Genomic DNA, 7,008 nt, shown 5'->3' with positions numbered 1-7,008 from the left:
CTGCACCTGATTGGCCAAACGCTTTCACTCATGGGATGTGTGCTCCGAGGTTTAAAAACCGGACCAACATGGCTACTGGTTTGGAGTCTGTCTCCTCTTAATTAATGCTAAGGGACAGGTTTTCAATTTTACCACGCTTGTTGGTGCCGCTTTCATACATAAAGCATTAGCAACACAGCTACTGCTAGCAGCCTGGCTACTGTCCAAAGCAAAAAACAAATGCGAGAATCCCAATATAACCTTGAAACCCTCATCTCAGTGTCATGAGCAGGCAGGTTCTGTTACCTACTGATCTAGTAGAGAGAATGCCGCCATCGAACCGTCTCGAGTCCGGGTGGCAAGGGGAAAACATATCACCAGGAGAACCAATTTTGACACAACACAGGGACTCTCTTTCAAGTTCACTCTCGCTCTACCTCGGTTTCCATCATTTTTTCCACAAATATTTCCACAGATATTCCAGTTGATCCATCGCTACTTGGGATAGTGATAGCCTCTTCCTGTTTTGGTCGCGCAATGACAGACTCGCTTCAGCTGTGCCATATTTCAACCTTTGTTTGGGTGGAACCATGGTGAAAACAAGGTTTATACAGAACCAATATACTCACATGGTGTCATTTTTATACAGCCACTACACTGTGCAATTAGTGTTTCCCTCAGAATGAGAAGTTGTCGATTGCTGGTGTAAATAGTTAACCTAAACGTGTTAATGTGAAACATTTAAGGCAAGAAGAAGTCATAGGGTTACTCAGCCTGTCTTCATTTTAGATTGACAACAGCTCATTGAAAAGGTTTTTGAGTGTGTCCAGAGGTGGTGAGTGGTGCTGGATGCCCCTGATTTGTATAACATAGCCTAGACCTCAACTTTATTCAAATGAGGAGTGGCCGATGTGATGCCTTTTCTGTTCACTGCACAGCTGCTTTCTTTGACAATAGATGGGAAGCATGAAAATGACGTATCTGTGGACACCTACCACAACGTTCAATGAGGAGACAAAGTCATGGTGTCAAAATGTCCTTTAAAAAGAGACCTTTACCTGAACTGCCTTGATAGCCGTGGTTTGCCATTTTTCTGTTACAGCTCAATCTTTTCCACCAGCAGAACATGTAGTCAGAAGAGCTCCTGACAGATTCTCCCATGTCAACATCGAAGACTAACACCTCTCCTAGAGGTTACTCGCTCGACAAGCTTCAAAGCTGTCAGAGTAGAGTGGAAGTGCTAGACGCAACAAATTTCCTTCCTCTCTCTGACACAAAACCCCCAGTGTTTCTGACCCGTCTCTGTCTGTCACCGCCTCTCCCCGTGGAGACACACCACTTTTGTCAACATGAAAGTGTGACCTCACGTTCCTACCTCTCGAACTCTGACTTTTCCCACTTTCGCCCCCGAGATGGAGCGGTGGGGAATGGCGCTCCCATCCTGTCATTATTCCGATTGTCCCCCTCCTTTCCTTTCCTTTCCTCAGCTCCCCCCTTTTCTCCATCCCTCCCTTTCCCCTATTTCTTCCTCTCTCTGTAACGTATCATCTGCTTTCCTGACTTCCTCCACTTTTTTCCAGTGTTCTGGTGCATGTTTCACACATTCCCTGTGTTGTGTAAAGGAAGGTCTTTCCCTTGCTGATTCTCCCACTACACTTTCTATTTATTTAAGGGATCTTTTTTTGCTGTTAACCTTCCTTTGGTCACGTATGATGGAATATACCACAAAAACAATTATGTCATGCTCTCTAGCTGATAGAGGATGAGCTGGTGGATGGACATCTGTAGATGTCAGCTGTAAGAAATTGCTCTCTGGAGGCCAAGAAATGCAAGTGCATGGCTTAACGCTGACAGTTTCGTGTGTGTACATTTCCAAGCATAATTCACGTCTTTACGTTTTGCAAGAGGTGATTAAGACTCACCTACTTCAGTTATATTCTTTTCTCTCATTTTGGACTCAGATCGAGTTTGAAATGTTCCTATTTTTATTTCGAAAATGAGCACAATCAAATATTCTACTGTAAGAATTCTCTAGAAAGAAGCTATGAGTGAAATTACTGGAGCAGAACCGGCAATCATCATATTCCATCATTTCGACAAACATGCCGCTGCACGTCGCATCCTTGAGTGAACGAGCTTTGTATCCTGGGAAACCGCGACTGCTTCGAAAACCTTCAGCAGGGGGTGTGGTGACGCTGTGACCGTTGGCTGTTGGCAAATTACCTGGGTGGAATTTCCACAAATGGTTGATGAACGAGTTCTTGCTTAAGCTCCACCACACACAATGCTTTTTCACATATAAAAAGATGGTTAACATATAACTTCAGGTGGGACTGTTTTGCACGCTAAATCACCTGCAGAGAAAAGTTTCCTCAATCTTATTTCCTTGTCGTCATTTCAGCTTTGCATACTCTACAGTCCTTGTCACTGCTGTGGTGACACGATCCGGATCCTCCTCTGTGTGATTCGAGGCCACATGATTGTCTGAGTGCCCCGCTTGTTAAGGACACAAGAATGCAACTGAAACACCTGGAGGCAGACTTCACGGGGACTGTGATGACAGTTTCTCTCACTGAACAGACATTATGCAATAATCTCGAGGAGGAAATGCTCTCAGTGGAAGTGTACCGTCTGCATTTTTTACGTTGGAGTTGCTTTGATACCATATGTCTGTTTAAAGGTTGTTAAATGCTCAGTTTACAGTAGTTTAAACTATGTTGGCACATATATGGTTCTTGGGGTAACGTGCAAACCTAAAGAACAATAATAATGGTACTAATACGGAACTTACCATGTGTAGAACTTCAAATCAACAGTTGTAAAATGCTTGACAGAGAAAAAAAGGAGACGAGAATATGAATATAGAAGACAAATAAAACAAGATAAGATATATAGTACTTGTAGTAGATATGTAGTAGATATAATGGGTAAAATAAACAATATTTAACCCTTCTTCAGACATTCAAATATATATATTTGAGACACTGTACATTACAAGACACTTGGAATAACAGACGGCCATCTCTTTGGAACAAACAAGTCCCTAGTTAACAAAGATTTGTGACTTATTGGATCTCATTGTGAAGCATTTGTATTTTTCTCTATTGTATTTTACATTACGTTGCAAAAGGCGGCATAGCAGGATGGAGGATATCAACATAGGTCATGTAAGTTTAATGTTCAGTATTTTGGAGATTATTATTCCTGGTTAAATAAAGTTATAAATGACTTGAAAAGCCTCTGTCCCCTCTGGTTGCAAGCCTGGATGTAGGAGCACTCAACCCAATCACAAGAATAAATGTTAGCAATTTACATTTCTGCAAACAGAGGATGTTGCAACTTTACTTTTTTAGGTTCAACTTTTGTCTTTATGTTGTGACAGCACTGTGCTCATACTCTGGTTAGGTTTAGATACAAAAGCCGCTTGGTTAGGTTTAGGAAAAGATCACGTTTTGGCTTTAAATGCCTGCTTTTGTTACTGCAAACAGTGCTGGAAATGTCCTGACCTTTCATCAAAAATATCAGTTAGTTTTTTTTTTGTCGACACAATCATGGCTGGAAATTATACCCTACGGTCAACTTAAAAATATCCAGTGGAGACACGTTAACATGTTAAAAAAAGCAGTCTCAAACTAAGGTCCCTGGCTTTGCAGCCTTCTTGCCTGTAACGCCACCATCATCCCGTTTCATGACATGAGAGTCAGGTCATTAACATGTGCTGTGAACATGAGATGATATGAGTTGCTCAAATTTCACTTACAAATGTTTACAAGTGTTAACTGCCGACATTTATTTCTGGCAACTGGGCTGCCGTGCTAGAAGATCTCAGGCATAAGGTCATTATTGGATCCATCTTGTTTACATTCCCTACCTCCAAGAATATAGATATATGAGGAAAAATGAAGCACTACTTGGCAAATTGTTGGAGAAAGTTCTAAGTAGCTTTTTTACACAAGTTTACAATGTAAAGTTATTTCGCTATCTTGCATTTTTGCTCTTGCAGTTCCCTCATCTCGAAGACGGGGAGTTTTTTTTAATGGATTTGTGGTTAAGTGCATAACATAAGGTCTGTTATTTACACAAGCTTTCAAAATATTGTTCTGCAGCAGTTTTTTCCTGCTACAATGCTGTTTTGCTGTGATGCTCCACAATTATTTTTCACCCGACTCTCCATCGGTATGGGAGTGAGTAGATAATGCCTGAGCTTGAATTTTTTGGGTGAACTTTTCCTTTAAACAAAGGTCAGACCTCAGAACTATTCATCCACCCGCTTCCTCATATTTCACAGTCAGTTTTGTTCGCTCCTGGTTATGTGATATCTGCAAAGGGACAACAAACAGGCTCACTGATCAGTGTTTAAATGGGACCCCTAATGATTGTGATTACCATCAACAGTCTCACACAGGTGGTCATACCTGTGATGATACGATGGATGCCCGGCAGTGTTTGATTTGTATAACCAGCTCAGACTGGATGTCTGGTCGCGCAGTGGGAAAGAAGGAAGCAATGGTACCCTTTTGTCGCTAAATCAAAGGCCCCCACAGAGGGGAAAATGGCGTGCTGGGACCAAAACAGATGGCGATGGATCTTTAAATGACCCTTTTTCACAGCCCAGCGTGTGTCTAACACACGCTCACTTAAAGGTGGCCTTGTACGTTACCACAGGAGTGCGTATGTGTTTTCTGTGGTATGTCATTTCTTTGATGCTATCAATTGTGAGGCTAATGGACCAATTTTCAAGGTGTTGAGCTTTACACACCCTCAGAATGTGAAGGATGTGTATGTGTCCGTGTGTGTGTTTGTTTGTTCATGGGAGTGTGTACGTTCTAATGTGTCCAACACCATCAATTTTCAGACCAATTTGCCAAGCCTTCCCTGGCGAAGGAGTTGAGGTGCAGTTTGCTGATTGTTAAATCGATGCGAGGGCTCTCGGGGGCCGTTCATTCAGCCTGAAGGTTCGCAAAGTGTGGATTCCTGAAAGGCAGCCGCGTGCCTCCAAGCAAAAATGGTTTGACTTTGCTGTTATTTCATTCATCACAGGTGTTTCCCTCCACACCACCGATGGAGAGAGAAAAATTATTATTCAGTGGAATGTACATTTTCAACATTTTCCATTTACCAATGCCCTGGAAAATAAGATGGCATGTTCAAACATGCTTTCCTAAAATGGTAAGGAGAAACATGAGCAGCTATGCATTTCAAAGATAAGTGTCAGATTCCAAAGCTAAGTGCTTATCTGCTCAATGTTGGGTTGGGAATGTGTGCAGGGAGTTATATCTGTGTGAACTGCTTGTCGTGATGAAAACAGATTAGTTTAAGTGTGTTTGTATAAACCCAGCCCATCTGAGATTGATCGCACGGATCATCATTGTATGGCCACACTTTAAATTGTACAATAAATCATGACAAGGGGGAAGAAATTATGAACACATATAGTTCCTAGGTGGTCCTGAAGTGCAATCACTACGGCAACACAAAGAAACAGTGGAAATTAAATAAAAGAGAAAACACAACAACAAATCAGAAATCACAATGACATTAACAGCTTCCAGAAAATGCAGGTACTCTTTTTAACATAGAGGAAAAACACCATTCACACGTTACACTGGATCCCTCTGTTATTATCTACGCTTGACTCAAACTGTCAACTCATACTGTAGCTATGGTAACAAAGGTGCGTAAGAAAGTAAGAAACGTTAACATTATATCCTGGTAACTGGGCTGTGTGGTTCTGATGGGGCGGTTTATGAGCTGCAGTTCCCCTAGTAAAACACACCAACCAATTCCAGCCTTATTTGCTTCTTTGCTTCCAGAGTGTCCCTGGGCAAGGCAGAGTGGACATGCTTACTGTTTCTAGAGGGTAAAGGTACCAAACTGTGGGAACAAACACCATTTCAGAGGATGCAGCAGGCAAATCATAAACAGCACATTAGTGGACTCACATCAAACTTTCTGTCCATCTTATTCATAACATATTTTACACAGAAGTTACAGAAGTTGGATTATAAACCTTTTGCCTTCAGGCTTGTGTGGCAGCACTGTTGAGTCCCCAGATGAGGTCTGCAGGTGGACCCTTGAACTTAAGGCAGCAGGGACACTGTTAAATGATCACACTGAACCGTTGGCAGCAGTTTCGTGTCAACATTGGATTTCTTAAAAGACTAACATTCAATTTGAAGTTGGATCTAAGCTTTAACAGTGGTACAGTATGTTCCTCCACCAGACACCCCTCGCAAGCTGTTACTTGTACAAACTCTGTTTGAACTTGATCATGCAAATCCCAAGTAGTAGCAGCAAATGGTACAACCACAGATGGCAGAAGTCTTCCTTTATTTCTGGAAGCAAAGTGGGATTTCTTAGCTTTTGGCAGCTGACAATGCTTAACTTTTTTCTTTAAGTCACCTCCCTCCGTGTGGCATGTGTTGTTCAAACTTTCTTCCGAAGTATGCACAGCAAAGTCCACTGTGGGATGAACTTTCTCTCCATTAATGATAGCATTCGCCACATTCTTCAACCTCAGATGAGAGCAGATACTCAGACATTCACAGAAATGTCCTCCCTACTCCTCCCTGGCCTCTGGCCCGCTGGATTTGAGCCGAAAACAAGCCGGAGAAGACAGGAAACTCACAGGATTACCCTGACTGGGTCTGCTGGGCACTGAGCAGACACGCAGATGAGTATACACAAAACGGTGTGTGCCGAGGGGATGAACTGCAGGACACGAAGGGGGGTGTCGCTGAGAAATTAAAACCGTATCCGTGCCTCTTAAATGACTGAATCATGCTCATGGGTTAATAATTAATGCTCTTGAATTACTAATTTGTGCCGAGTATTGTTTTTGGCATGAGACAGCTGCTATCAGGCTGTGTCTCGCTATCTCACCACCCAGAGCCACTCCTTAAAGTAAACTATACAGTAGCTGTGAAGGTTAACTGCTGCCTCCACACACTAAACAACATCTAAAACGTAGGATTTTCCTTTTTTTTTTTTTATCTCCACGTTCCATCTTCAAACTCTGTAAACAAGTCA

Source organism: Sparus aurata, chromosome 9, assembly GCF_900880675.1.
Source record: "Sparus aurata chromosome 9, fSpaAur1.1, whole genome shotgun sequence".
NCBI classification, from domain to species: Eukaryota; Metazoa; Chordata; class Actinopteri; order Spariformes; family Sparidae; genus Sparus; species Sparus aurata.
Note: the sequence above shows the minus strand (reverse complement) of the source record.